Here is a 14,949-nt window from a genome sequence, read left to right on the forward strand (position 1 = left end):
ATCCCTCCCAAGAAAAGTTTGACTCTACATTGGATATGTTTTATTGTGTATTGTCATAATATTAAAATCCTTCACTCTAGCTACCTTAGTGGGTATGCATTGGAAAATGTTTATACATTAGTACTTACACATTGTGAATCATTATTGGCAACCTTAAATTAAATAAATTAAATACTTAAGAGAGTAATGAACCAGAAGTGAGAAAACAAATGTTCCAGGAAAGGTTCTAGATATGAGGCACTCAGTTTCCTTATCTGAAAAATTAAGAAGTTAGACTAGATGCTCTACAAGGTCCTTATTAACTCTAATATTCTGCAAAATTAAGAATCACATTTGAAAATCAAGTCACAATTTTATATGTGTGTGTATCTTTAAATTTTCAAATACATTATCATTTTCCTCCTAGAAGCTTCACTGTCAGTTACTTAGTAAAACCATCATTAATCACAAGATAAGCTACAGTCATGTGGTGATTGTAATTTGGTCTCACTGAACAAAAGACAAATGATATAGAATACTATTAGCAATGATGGCTTTAATGTCGACATTTATCATTGATTCAGGTTCACTTGATATGACTTTGGGATAAAAACGGGGAAAAATTGCCTCAATGTTGAAAATTTTATTACTATTAAATCATAATTTTTGCAAAAATGTGCAAATAAGAATGGGAGAGTTTTCCTTTTCCATTTTTCACTTCTAACAGACAAAATTACAGGGGGCTGTGAAGAACCCAGATGCAGTGCAATTAGAATAGCGAATGCTGATTAGTTGTCATCTATCTAATCGCTAATAATAGAATTCGAGGTTTTGGCAAGCTATCTATTTATAGAAATCACAAGGCTGATCTATCTCATCAGAACAGGTAAACTGGTGTCAGGGAATTGGGTTGGGGTGGTAGGAGGGAAACTTGCACATATTCGATAATATAAGAACTTTAAACATTTTGTCATGAAAAACTGTCTCAAAAAGGCCTTATTCGTCACACTGCCAGAGCAACCGAATTTTTTTCTTTTAAAAGATTCTTCTTGCTTTACTTAGTTCAAAGTTACCATTCAGATTTTACATTACATATACAACTTAGACTTGAAAAAGACTAGAATCATTATTACTATATTCTTTCCCATTTGAATATACTTGATATATGTTGTAGGTGGTATTGAAAGCTTACTTGCAATTCCCAACTAAGAATAAATATTGACTATGATCTAGAGCATTTTTTCCGTAAAGTGTACCTAGAGGTTTTTTTTTTCTTAGCTCTTTAAGTAGAAAAAAGTAATACTGTGGTTAGGAAAACAAATATGAACATTAGCCATTTTATGTTTCTTCTTAGTTTTAAATTATTTTCTTTATTACTATCTCTAAAATTTCCTAGAGGACCTGAACTTGATTGGTGGAATTCTTTATATACGTATTTTAGTAAGTCCTCAGAAATATCTTCATTCGATATTGTCTGCTGTCCAACTCCAGGAAATGATTCAAATTAATTTAAAATATTCTCAGAATGTCTGATATCATAGAAAGAACATAAGATTTGGAGGTAGAAGACTTAATTTTAAATTCAGACAATTCTTTATGCATTTGGTATATTTGCCAATTTATTTATCCTTTCTCTGCTGCATGGTCTTTATGTCCAGCATAAACTAGACTAAGTAGATGATCTCTAAGTCTCCTTAAATCTATCACTACTATAAAAAGGAACCATTGAACTATTGACAAAACATCCTATACAGAAGTTTGAGTCTGTTTTTAATTTGATTTTAGTATCTTCATGCACACTCTCTTGAACATTAACTTGAGCTCAAAAATTTTTTTGAGGAGGAAGAAAGTATCTATGAACCTAATGAGAATAAATGTATAGCTATAGATAGATATCAGCTAAAATCTATTTCAATCTTTACTTTTATTAACTTATAATCAACATATAACTTTTTCATCAAATGTGATTAACTTTATTTCTGATAAAGGAATCTTTAACTAAAATATGTTTAAGAAAATTAAATTTAAACACTTTCAACTGAATAAATTAACATTATTGATGAAATATCAGTTAACTATTTAAAACATATTAGTTATTTAATATTGGCCACACATTCCCCAAAATTATATTCTTTAAATGTGATTTTTATGTCAACTTATTATTAGGCATAGTTCTTACATTTAGAACACAAAACTAGATTCATAGTTAGAAATGATCCCATACTGCCTTTTTCTTAGTACATTCTGGCCCTTTTTGTGCCACTCCATCAATTCAGAAACCAAAGAGAAGTATATAGGACTGAATAATTTTTGTTTGTTGTTTCAAGAATTACTGTGTGAATTCAGTATCTAGTAGCTGAAATGGTGAATCTCATAATACTTGGCTAAACTGTTCTTCAGATAATAGAAAGTCTGTCACTAGGAACAAATTTGAAAATATTCCGTCACCAAATCTTCCAACCCTAACTGCCATTAACAAAACATTCAAAAATCATTTCATCTTGAAAACATGATGAAACACAAGAGCAGGATTTTGTAGAGGTTCAAACATTAATGAGTTAAGAGGGGGAACTGAAACATACTAGAATTGTTATTCTCACTATTAAAGAAATTGGGATATGTGAGGAAGTTATAGCTTAAGAGTATATATGACAGAATATTTTTGAAGGCCAGATAAACAAAAAGGATTCATCCTGTGTCAGAAGACATCAAGAGATATCATTTCATTGGATTTTTGGTTATCTTGCTTTTCTGTTTTGGTGAAGATTCCCTGAAAAAAAATAAATCAATGAGAAAACATTTATTAGGAACTATGCTAGACACTGTTGGATGCAAGAATAAAAATGAAATGATTATTGCCTTAAAGGAACTTATTTTACATTCTAATAGGAGAAATGGTGGGCAAATGCATAAATATATACAAAACAAATATATGGTAAAATTTTAGGGGAAGAGTACTAGAAGCTGAGAGAATCAGGAAAGGTATCATATAGAAGATGCCACTTATAATAGATGGAGTTGAGTTGGAAATGCATCCAGCCATGAGAGAAATCCAGTGTAAAGACTTCGATTCTAGAGATTGCATATAATATGTAAGAAATAGCAAGAAGACTAGTTTGGCTTTGCTATAGCGTACAGGATGTGTAAAAATATAACTTTCTATAATAATTTAGAAAGATAAATTTAGGCAAGGTTGTAACAATTGAAATTTATTGAGCCAAGGAATGGTATATTCAGATTTATACTCCAAACCTCTACATATTCAGATTACTTTGGCAAATATGTGGAAGATGGATAGAATAGTGAAGAAAATTGCAACTTTTACCAACATATCCGGTTATGGATACCAAATCATATAAATTGTATAAACAATATCAACCATATTAATATCAAAGATAAATTCCTCAGGCCTAAAAGAGGAATTAGGCACAATACTTGATACTTAAATTATATTAAGAATATATAGTCATGAGAAAATTAATCCAGGAAGCAAATTGGGGAAGAGAGGTAAGAGAATTGTGATAGAGGAAATTTTGGAGTGAGATATTAGTTCTTGGAAGAGCAGAGCAAATATTAATGAAGTTGATGAAAAAGACAAATAAGAACACAGTAAGAGAGTATCTACCTATTCTCATTATGTTAAATTCATGAGGATTATGTATATTAAATCACTAGGTATTGAGAAATATTCAAGTAGACATCCTTATTGAGCAGTTTTTAGAGATCTTTTAAATTTTTTTAGACTAAAAAAGTGAAGTTTGAATGGTTACTTATTCAGAATATTATAGATAGACAGACAGAGAGACAGAGGCAGAGAAACAGATAAAGGTAGGGCAGAAGTTTTATACTAAGAAAGATTGGATTCAAGTACTGCTTCTGAAGAATAAGATCTGTCTGATTTTAGGCAAATCATTTACATCTCATTGTTTCAGGAAAATTTCTAAGCATATAAGTTTCAGATCAATTGTTGTCTGATCTTCATCAGTGAAAGGAGTTTCTATTCTAGGAATTCCATGTAATAATAGAATTATGGGTTATATAATACATTTTTTATTCCAGAATTATTGACATAGTTGTAATTCCTTTAAAAGGACACTGCACTTTATGCTATCTATCCCTCAAAACTTATTGCCAATGGTGATAGCCTGACCATTAGGGAGCTCATAGCTCTTCTCCAGAGAAGAGCTGGACACAGCTGTGGCCATCTCTTGCTCAAAGTCAAGGGCTACGTCACACAGCTTCTCCTCAATGTCACACACGCTTTCCGTCTCAGCTGTGGTGGTGAAACTGTACCCTTTCTCAGTCAGGAACTTCATGAGGTAATCCATTAGATCACGGCCATCCAGATCCAGAAGGAGAATGGCATGGGGAAGGGCATAACTTTCACAGATGGGCACAGTGTGGGTCACACAATCACCAGTCCATCATGATACCAGTGGTACAATCACAGGCACACAGGGACAGCACAGTCTGGATGGTGACATACATAGATGGGCTGTTGAAGGTCTCAAACATGATCTATGTCATCTTTTCTCTGTTGGCTTTGGGGTTTAGGAGGGCTTCTGTGAGCAGTACAGGGTGCTCTTCAGGAGTCAGACAGAGTTCATTGTAGAAAGTATGATGCCAGATCTTCTCCATGCCATCGCAGTTGGTGACAATACCATGTCCAATGGGGTACTTCAGGGTCAAATACATCACTTGTTTTGGGCCTCATCCTTCATGTAACTGTCTTTTTGGCCCACACCCACCATCACACCCTGATGTCGGGTTACCCCACAATGGAAGGGAAGACAGCCCAAGGGGCATTGTCTCCTACAAAGCCAGCTTTGCACATACTGGATCAATTGTCAACAATGAGCATAGCAATATCATCATCCATGGCGAAATTTGAAGTGGCAAGTTTAAACCTTTAAGGGAGAAAAGATGGTGCCCCACCTGGAGGCAGGGGGGGTAGGCAAGTGCATGCTGGGTGAAAGACTCACAGCTCTCTCCATTTCTTGACCGTATTTTGTTCATATTTTTTGTACTTATCCATATTCTCAGTGCTTAGCCCAATACCTGAGAGGAAGTAAGGTATTTATAAATGCTTGCTGATTGGCTAATGCACTGTTCAGACCACAGCATGGCAGTCATTTAGAAACGGGGATAATTTACAGATAAAGGGACTAATATTTTACAATAAAATGATATTAGAAAATTAGAAGCTGGTACTTTGAAAAAACAAATAAAATAGATAAAGTACTGTTTAATCTAATAAAGAAGAAGGAAAGAAGAAAACCAAATTAACAGTATCAAAGACAAAAAAGGAGAGCTCACCTTTAATGAAGAGGAAATCAAGGCAATCATTAAAAACAATTTTGTCCAATTATGTGGCAATAAATATAGAAATCTAGGCGAAATGGATGAATATCTACAAAAATATAAATTGCCTAGATTAACAGAAGAAGAAATAGAACACTTAAATAATCCCATATCAGAAAAATAAATTGAACAAGCCATCAAAGAACTCCCTAAGAAAAAATCCCCAGGGCCAGATGGATTCATAAATGAATTCTATCAAACATTCAAAGAACAACCAAACTGAATACTATATAAACTATTTGACATAATAAGGAAAGAAAGGGTTCTATCAAATTCATTTTATGACACAAATATGGTACTTATTCCAAAGCCATGCAGACAAAAAGCAGAGAAAGAAAACGATAGACCAATCTCCTTAATAAATATAGATGCAAAAATTTTAAGTAGAATACTAGCAAGAAGATTCCAACAAGTGATCACGAGAGTTATTTGTTATGATCAGGTGAGATTTATACCAGGAAAGCAAGGATGGTTCAATATTAGGAAAACCATCCATATAATTGACCATATTAACAAATAAACCACGAAAAATGACATGATTATCTCAATAGATGCAGAAAAAGCCTTTGACAAAATACAAGCCTTATTCCTATTGAAAATACTAGAGAGTATAGGAATAGAAGAACCTTTCCTAAAAATAATAAACAGTATATATTTAAAACCATCAGCAAGGTGATGGAATACTACTGTGCTCAAAGGAATAATAAACTGGAGGAATTCCATGTGAAGTGGAATGACCTCCAGGAATTGATGCAGAGTGAAAGGAGCAGAACCAGAAGAACATTGTACACAGAGACTGATAGACTGTGGTACAATAGAATGTAACAGACTTCTGTACTAGCAGCAATGCAATGACCGAAGAAAATTATGAGGGACTTATGAAAAAGAATGCTATCCAAATTCAGAGGAAGAACTAGAAGAGTAGAAACACAGAAGAAAAACAACTTCTTGAACACATGGTTTGATGAGGACATGATTGGGAATGTAGAATTGAAACGACCACACCAGTGCAACTATCAATAATATAGAAATAGGTCTTGATTGATGACACAAGCTAAAACCAGTGGAAATGCTCATTAGCAATGGGGGGGGGGGTTGGGGGTGAAGGGGAAATTAAGAACATGAATCATGTAGCCATGGGAAATTTTTTAAAAAAAATAAAAATAAATTAAAATTTAAAAATAAATAAATAAAGCCATCAGCAAGCATCATCTGCAATGGGGATAAATTAGAAGCCTTCCCAGTAAGATCAGGCGTGAAAAAAGAATGTCCATTATCACCTCTATTATTTAACATTGTACTAGAAACACTAGCAGTAGCAATTAGAGAAGAAAAAGAAATTGAAGGCATTAAAATAAGCAATGAGGAATCCAAAATATCACTCTTTGCAGATGATCTGATGGTCTACTTAAAAAATCCTAGAAAATCAACTGAAAAGCTATTGGACAGATTTCCGGGTTAAGATGGCTGTAGTGTAGGACTCTTCCTCTCCTTACCGCTGACCAACACAGACTGCCTCAAAAGGACAAAAAAACCAAGTTCAGTTGAACGAAAGGACTCCACAGTAGGGTGCAGCACCTAAGGTAGATGGAATTTGAGCATTTTCATGATATAGAGGGGCTTTGTCAGATTTCATGATTGAGACTCCTGCCTTGTTTTTTCTCAGGTGAAGCCCAATAGATTTTGTTCTATCCTTTTACCCTTGCCTTGTGTGTATCTACCTGCCTCATGTGTGTTTCTTGTAGACAACAAATTGTAGGATTGTGGTTTCTAATTGACTCTACTATTTCCTTCTGTTTTAGGGGTAAATTCATCCCATTCACTTTCAGAATTATAATTAACAATTGTGTATTCCCCAACATTTTGATTTCCTCTTCTGTTTTTTCCCTTTTCTCTTTCATTATTTCTTTTAAACCAGAGATGTGCTTTTAATCAGTCCCCCTAATCTCCACCCTTATATTACATCCCTTTCCACACCCTCCCTTTTTTCCCCTCTTAATATTTTTAGGGTCTATTAAATTCCCTCCCCCCTCACTTTCCCTCAATTTTTTGTGCCTCCCACCCCACTCCCCACCTTGGTTTTTTCCTTCTCACTTTCTCTGTAGGGCAAGATAGAATTCAATACTCCAATGGATCTAGATGCTTTTCCCTCTCAGAATTTATTCCACTGAGAGTAAAGTTTAAGTATTATCTATTAACACTCTCTTCCTCTCCTTCTTATATTGGTATTCTTCATCTCCCTCTCTCCCTTTCCCATGTGCCATTTTGAGTGGTATAGCTCAGTGATGGGAAAACTTTTTAAAGAGGGGGCCAAAGGAAAGGAAATGCTCATCTGTCATTCTGTTTCTGAAGCAACTCTTTCAAAGTTTCATTGTATTGTATCCTTCTCGTTGTATTCGTCAGATTAGGAATAATGTCCTGTGGCCAGATAGAACATTTCAGGGGGCTGCATCTGGCCCACAGGACATAGTTTGCCCATCATTGTCCTAGACAATATAAAATACTTACGAATCTATCTACCAAAACAAAAACAGGAATTATATGAACACAACTACAAAACACTTTCCAAATAAAAATAAATCTAAACGGGGCAGCTGGGTAGCTCAGTGGATTGAGAGTCAGGCCTAGAGACAGGAGGTCCTAGGTTCAAATCCGGCCTCAGCCACTTCCCAGCTGTGTGACCCTGGGCAAGTCACTAGACCCCCATTGCCCACCTTACCACTCTTTCACCTTGAGACAATACACTGAAAGTTAAGGGTTTAAAAAAAATCTAAACAATTGGAAAAATATTGATTGCTCATGGGCAGGATGAGCTAACAATAAAAATGACCATTCTACCCAGATTAATTTATTTATTTAGAGCCATACCTATCAAACTACAAAGAAACTTTTTCACTGAATTAAAAAAAAAACTATAAAAAAGTTAATTTGGAAGAACAAAAGATTAAGAATATCAAGGGAAATAATGAAAAAAATGTGAAGGGAGGTGGCCTAGTTGTAGCAGATATTAAACTATACTATGAAGCAGTGGTCATCAAAACAATATGGTACTGGCTAAGATACAGAAGGGAGGATCAGTGGAATAGACTTGGGGAAAGTGACCTGAGCATGACAGTCTATGATAACCCCAAAGAGCCCAGCTTTTGGGACAAAATTCCACTATTTGAGAAAAAATGCTGGGAAGGGGCAACTGGGTAGCTCAGTGGATTGAGAGCCAGGCCTAGAGACGAGAGGTAGTAGGTTCAAAGCCAGCCTCAGCCACTTCCCAGCTGTGTGACCCTGGGCAAGTCACTTTACCCCCATTGCCCACTCTTACCACTCTTCCACCTATGAGCCAATACACAGAAGTTAAGGGTTTAAAATTTTTAAAAATGCTGGGAAAATTGGATAACAGTATGGGAGAGATTGGGTCTAGATCAACATCTCACACCCTACTTCAAGATAAATTCAGAATGGGTGAATGACATGAATATAAAGAAGGATACTATAAGTAAATTAGGCAAACACAAAATAATATACTTGTCAAATCCCTGAGAAAGGAAAGATTTTAAAACCAAGCAAGAGTTGGGAAAAATTACGAAATGTAAAATAAATAATTTCAATTGCATTAAATTAAAAAGGTTTTGTACAAACAAAATCAGTGCAATGAAAATTATAAGGCAATCAACAAATTGGGGAAAAATCTTTATAACAAAACTCTGACAAAGGTCTAAATACTCAAATATACAGTGAGCTAAATCAATTGCACAAAAAAATCAAGCCATTCCCCAATTGATAAATGGTCAAGGGACATGAATAGGCAATTTTCATATAAAGAAATCAAAACTATCACATGTATGTGAAAAAGTGTTCTAAATCTCTTATAATTAGAGAAATGCAAATCAAAACAACTCTGAGGTACCACCTCACACCTTGCAGTTTAGCCAACATGACAGCAAAGGAAAGTAATAAATGTTGGATGTGATGTGGCAAAATTGGGACATTAATGCTTTGCTGGTGGAGTTTTGAATTGATCCAAACATTCTGGATGGCAATTTGGAACTATGACCAAAGAGGGCTAAAAGACTGCCCATTGATCTAGCCATATAACTGCTGGGTTTATACCCCAAAGAGATCAAAAGGAAAAAGACATATACAAAAATATTCATAGTCACGCTCTTTTTAGCAGCAAAAATCTGGAAAAGAAGGATATACCCTTCAATTGGGGAATGGCTGAACAAATTGTGGTATCTGCTGGTGATGGAATATACTATTGTCCTCAAAGGAATAACAAACTGGAGGAATTCCATGTCAACTGAAATGACCTCCAGAAATTGATGCTGAATGAAAGGAGTAGAACCAGAAGAACATTATACCTAGAGACTGATACACTGTTTTAAAATCAAATGCAATGGAATTCTCTACTAGCAGCAATGCAATGATCAAGGACAATTCTGAAGGACTTATGAAAAAGAGTGCTATCCACATTCAGAGGAAGAACTATGGAAGTAGAAACATAGAAGAAAAACACATGGGTTGATGTGGATATGATTTGGGATGTAGACTATAAATGGCCACCCCAGTGCTACTATCAATAATATGGAAATATATCTTGATCAATAAAACATGTAAAACCCAGTAGAAATGTGCATCAGCTATGGGGCGAGCAAGTGGAGTGGAGAAAAAGAACATGAAACATGTAATCATGGAAATTTTTTTCTGAAAAATAAAAATTAAAATAACGAACAGAGAACTGAGAAGATAACTGAATTGTGAGAGGATTATATTGCCAGTTTGTGTCAGAGGCAGGACTAGAACACAGCCCTCTTTTTAGGTCACCTCTAAAATGCCTAATCAAGAGATTAAAATATCTGCCAAAAATAATGTTTTCTCATATCTTAGAAGATAAAATAAAAATTTCTTACACTTTTTAGAGGTAAAAAAAACCACAAATTCATTTTTAAAATCCTGTATATGTATCAATTGATGCAGGAAAATACTGGAAAATACAGGTATAAATGTATTTTTTCTTAAAATAATATGAAAATCTACCTAAATCTATGAACAAATTTTAATTGTAATAGGAAAAAGCTAGAAACCTTCTGAATAAGATCAGGAGTGAAACAAGTATGCTTTTAATACCAAATTTATTTATCATATTATTAGAAATGCTAGCTATAATAACAAAAGGAAAAGAAAATCAGAGCAATCAGAATGAGCAAAGAGGTAATAAAGCTACCTCCATTACAAATGGCATTATAGTACACATTGAAAATCCTAGAGATTCCACTAAAAAGTTATTTGAAGCCTTTAATAATTTTAGCAGTGTGTCAGGATGTAAAAAAAATCCAAATAAATCATTAGCATTGTTATATATTATAAACAAAAACACACAAGAAGAAATTGAAAGATATATTATATTTAAAATAACTATAGATAGAATAAAATATTTAACCATACAAACATAATTATGATGCACTTTTTACACAAATAAAGTCACAACTAAATATTTAGAGAAATTTTAATTATTCATGTATTGGCAGAGCCAATGTAATTAAAATGATAATCCTACCTAAACTAATCTACTTATTCAATGCCATCCCAATTAAATTACCAAAAATACAATTTAGTTGGCCAAGAAAAAATAACAATTAATTTGGTAGAACAAAAGATAAAAATATCAAAATAGTTAATTTTTAAAATGTCAAGTAATGAAGTCTAGCAAAAACAAATTTTAAATTGTATTATAAAGCAGTTATAACTATCTGCTATTGGCTAAAAAATAGAAAGGTACATAATTTCAACTGGAAAAATATACAACAAATAGTATTAAAATGTTATAGTAACCTTGTATTTGATAAAAGAATAGATCCAGGTTTAAAGGTTAAGAAATCATCATTTGGTAAAAATTGTTTGGACAAGTGGAAAGCAGTTTGCCAGAATATCTTTGACCATTCATTAAGTTAAGATCAAAATGGATTCCTAATCTAAAAAACAAAAGAAGTGATATCAGGAATAAATTAGAAATGAACATATTAACTAATGGATTTATGGATAGGAGCAGAATTTATAAGTTAAGAAGAAATGGAGAGCATTGTAAGATGTAAAATTGATTATTTTGAGTATATTAAATTGAAAATGTTTTCTACAAATTTTTCCAAGATTAAAAAGAAAGTAGAAAATTGAGGCAAAAATTTATAGACAGCCTCTTGGATTGTGTTCTCATATCTAAATATATATACAGGAAATGAAGGCAAATTTATAACAAGAGCCTTCCCTCAATTGAAAAATGAGCAAAAGATATTGACAGACTATTTTCAGATTATTTTAAAGCCATATATATGTATGTGAAAAAATGCTCTAAATTACTACTGATTAGATAATTGCAAAACAAAAAAGAAATCTGAGATTTCTCATACTCATCATATTGGCTAAAAATGACAAAAGGGCAAAATGACAAATGTTGGAGTATGTATGGAAAAAAATGAAGACACTAATGAACTGTTGGTGGACCCGTGAATGGATCCAAACATTTTGAAGAACAATCTGATATAACACTTAGAGGATTATAAAACTGTATATATCATTAGATCCAGTAATACTATTGCTGGGTCTGTTTCCCAAGATCAGGGGAAAAGAAAAGTAACCATATGTACCAAAATATTTATAGGAGCTCTCTTTGTGGTAGTAAAGAACTGTAAATTGATGTGATGTCGATCAATTGTGGAATGGCTAAACAAATTAGTGTATGATTATGATGGAATACTACTGTACCTTAAGAAACAATAAAGAAGCAAATTTTTAAAAACCCTTCAAAAATTACGTGAGATAAGGAAAAGTAAAATGAGTAGAACAATGAAAACATTAAAAACAGCTACAGATATATTATTTGAAGAATAATATGTGAGTGTAACATCCAAAAATCAACTACAAAATAAAAATATCAAAGATATTTTGAATAAACATATCTGTGTCCCAGAAGATATATTCTGTGATGCAGGGAAGGAGGGGAACTTGTAATTAAATTTAAATTAATAAAAAATATATAGGTGAAGAATTTTAATATATTGAATTAACCAGTTAGAGAGGATCTATGGGAGAATCTGCATGAGATTGGCACAGGATGATAACATATAGATGTTATATATACATATATATTTATTTATAGATTTTAATAATGTACCATTGAAAAGTATAGCCATATTGATGAGACCATTTTATCAATCCACTAAAAGAGAGATAAAAATATATATTTCTTCATCCCTGTATATCTCTAAATTTTACATAATGTTTAACTATTTTTTAAGAAAAAACTACTTTAATTTCTTTTTTGTTCTTATGTAGTCTCTTTAATCCATGATATTCTTAAGGAACATAATATTATTCTTTTCTCCATTATTCCCAAGGTATATTTAGAAATAATGTAGAAACAATAATGAAGATGTGGTTTGTTTTGTGTATTTTCTTTGAAAATCTGTGTTTAAATACATTGTAAATCAAACTCTCATATGGAAATGGCCAAATCCTCATCTTTTTTTTTTCTTTTATTAGTTTGAGTTGTCATAAACTAAGATTACTTCAAATGAGCAAAAGGCATATGAACATTAAATGGGTTGCATCTAGTTGGACAGTTTTTATGATATTTAGATGATGTTAAAGAGAAGTCAGTAGATCCCTATAACTGTTATCATTTTTAAAATGATTATAAAATGAAATTAGATATTTATTTTCAAAGAGAGTTGGGGAAGTTGTCTTCCATTTGGTCTTAAGGTGAGTTCCACTTTTGGAAACTTGCCATTGTTCCCCAATTCCTGTGGGTTCAGTGACTGAGGAAGAAGAAATTTACTTCATCTTGATGGGCCTGACCTTTGATTAGTGAGTCTTAGATCTAAACTAAAGATATATACCTTGAGAAACTCCAGTTAAAATGTTCTACTTGGTAGAAAATATGTGATATCAAATTTGAGAGTGTTTTAACATCATTATTCTAAGTTATAATTTAAGTGATGAGAAAGAAAATTACTAGAAGAAAAAATTACTTGCTTGGGGTTTCATAGTTGGGTGGTGACAGATCCAGCACCCAAAAACAGTTATCCTGGCTTCTATCTCCTTCTTTTGACTATTAAGTTTTGCAGGTTATTTAATTGGGCAATGACTACTCCCAAGTTTCAGACTATCGTGGGACTATTAATAAAACTACTACTTTGGGGTCTTCACTGTTATATTTACCAATAGTAATGCACTAGTAAATACTCTCCCACATGTACACAAAGCATTAATGAGAAGAGAGGCCACAAATATGTATGAGATCTCATATTCTGAGGATTCTTTCAATATTCTTACGAATGTAACTACAAGAGTGGAAACACAGAAGAAAAGCAACTACTTGAACACATGGGTTGAGGTAGACATGATTGGGGATGTAGACTCAAAACTACCACACCAATGTAACTGTCAATAATATGGAAATAGTTCTTGATTGATGACACATGTTAAAACCAGTGGAAATGCAAGATTGCTATAGGGGGGATGGATGGGGGTGAAGGGGAAAGTAAAAACATGAATCATGTAACCATGGAAAATTTTTCTAAAAAATAAAAAAATAATAATTTTAAATCCAAAACAAACAAAAAATAGTATTCTTATAATCCTGTACCATGCATCATTTTCTGTCTTGGAAGGTCACTGAGAAGTGCTTTCTGAGACTGTTCATTCCAGCAGCTCCCCTCCCAGATGGCAAGGATAATCTAATTCCCTTTTAAATAAATAAATAGCTGTATTACTTCTGTAATTCATGAGATTATACTCCCTGTCCCCTCTCTCCTATTTTATCCTCCAAAATATAAAACAGTGACTCCTGATAGAAGGATGGTTCCACTGTAAGATGCTTTGTGGCCCAATGCCAAAGGAAGGAAAGAAAGGAGGGGAAGAGAAAAGTCCTCTTCAACCTAACTATCTTCATATAGCATAAATCTACATCTTCCCCTGAATGTTCTTGATTCTGTCTTTAAGGTTGGCAAGCTTTTGAAAGGTCAGAGGGAGCATGTCCTCATCCTTGGATGTATTGGTTACTCTATTATTTATTGTTTTCTAAGCACTCTTTCATGTGTCTCCTATGGTGAAAGTGTCATATCCTATTTATTCATCTTCAATTAGTTACTTAATATATTATAAATACACTCATAGGACATCGTCTTGCTTCCACTAATGTTGTCATATGCTTAGACAAATACAATGGGAAATAGTCTATCCCTAAAGATATTCATGGTAATGAGGACCTTTTTTGATATTTCTCTTTGAAATGGAGAATGAACATGCCCATATGAAATGGAAATCCTCAACATTAAATAGTCTCAGAAGGATTTCAATTCTTACTATAATGCCTTCCAGCCATTCAGGAAGCATTTATTAAATGTCTACTCTGTTACTTGTGCTAATTTCATCAATGATTCCATCATAATTTATCTAGGAAAATATCACAATTTATGTGTAGGATCACGAATCTTCCCAAGTGTACTTCAGTCAGTGTATTCCCAAGACTAGTTGTGATATTCATTAAGTAGGAAATGCAACTAGAGTACGAAGCAGTGTCAAAATATGTTTATAAGCCTAGCAAATATTGCCCTTGGC

General features: G+C 33.2%; 1 pseudogene; it reads right to left on the minus strand.

Moving 5' to 3' along the window:
* Positions 1 to 4,097: 4,097 nt before the first annotated feature.
* On the minus strand, positions 4,098 to 4,858 carry LOC123246619 (annotated as a pseudogene).
* Between the last annotated feature and the right edge of the window lie 10,091 nt (positions 4,859 to 14,949).

The sequence above is a fragment of the Gracilinanus agilis genome, chromosome 4 (genome assembly GCF_016433145.1).
Source record: "Gracilinanus agilis isolate LMUSP501 chromosome 4, AgileGrace, whole genome shotgun sequence".
In the NCBI taxonomy this organism is placed as follows: domain Eukaryota; kingdom Metazoa; phylum Chordata; class Mammalia; order Didelphimorphia; family Didelphidae; genus Gracilinanus; species Gracilinanus agilis.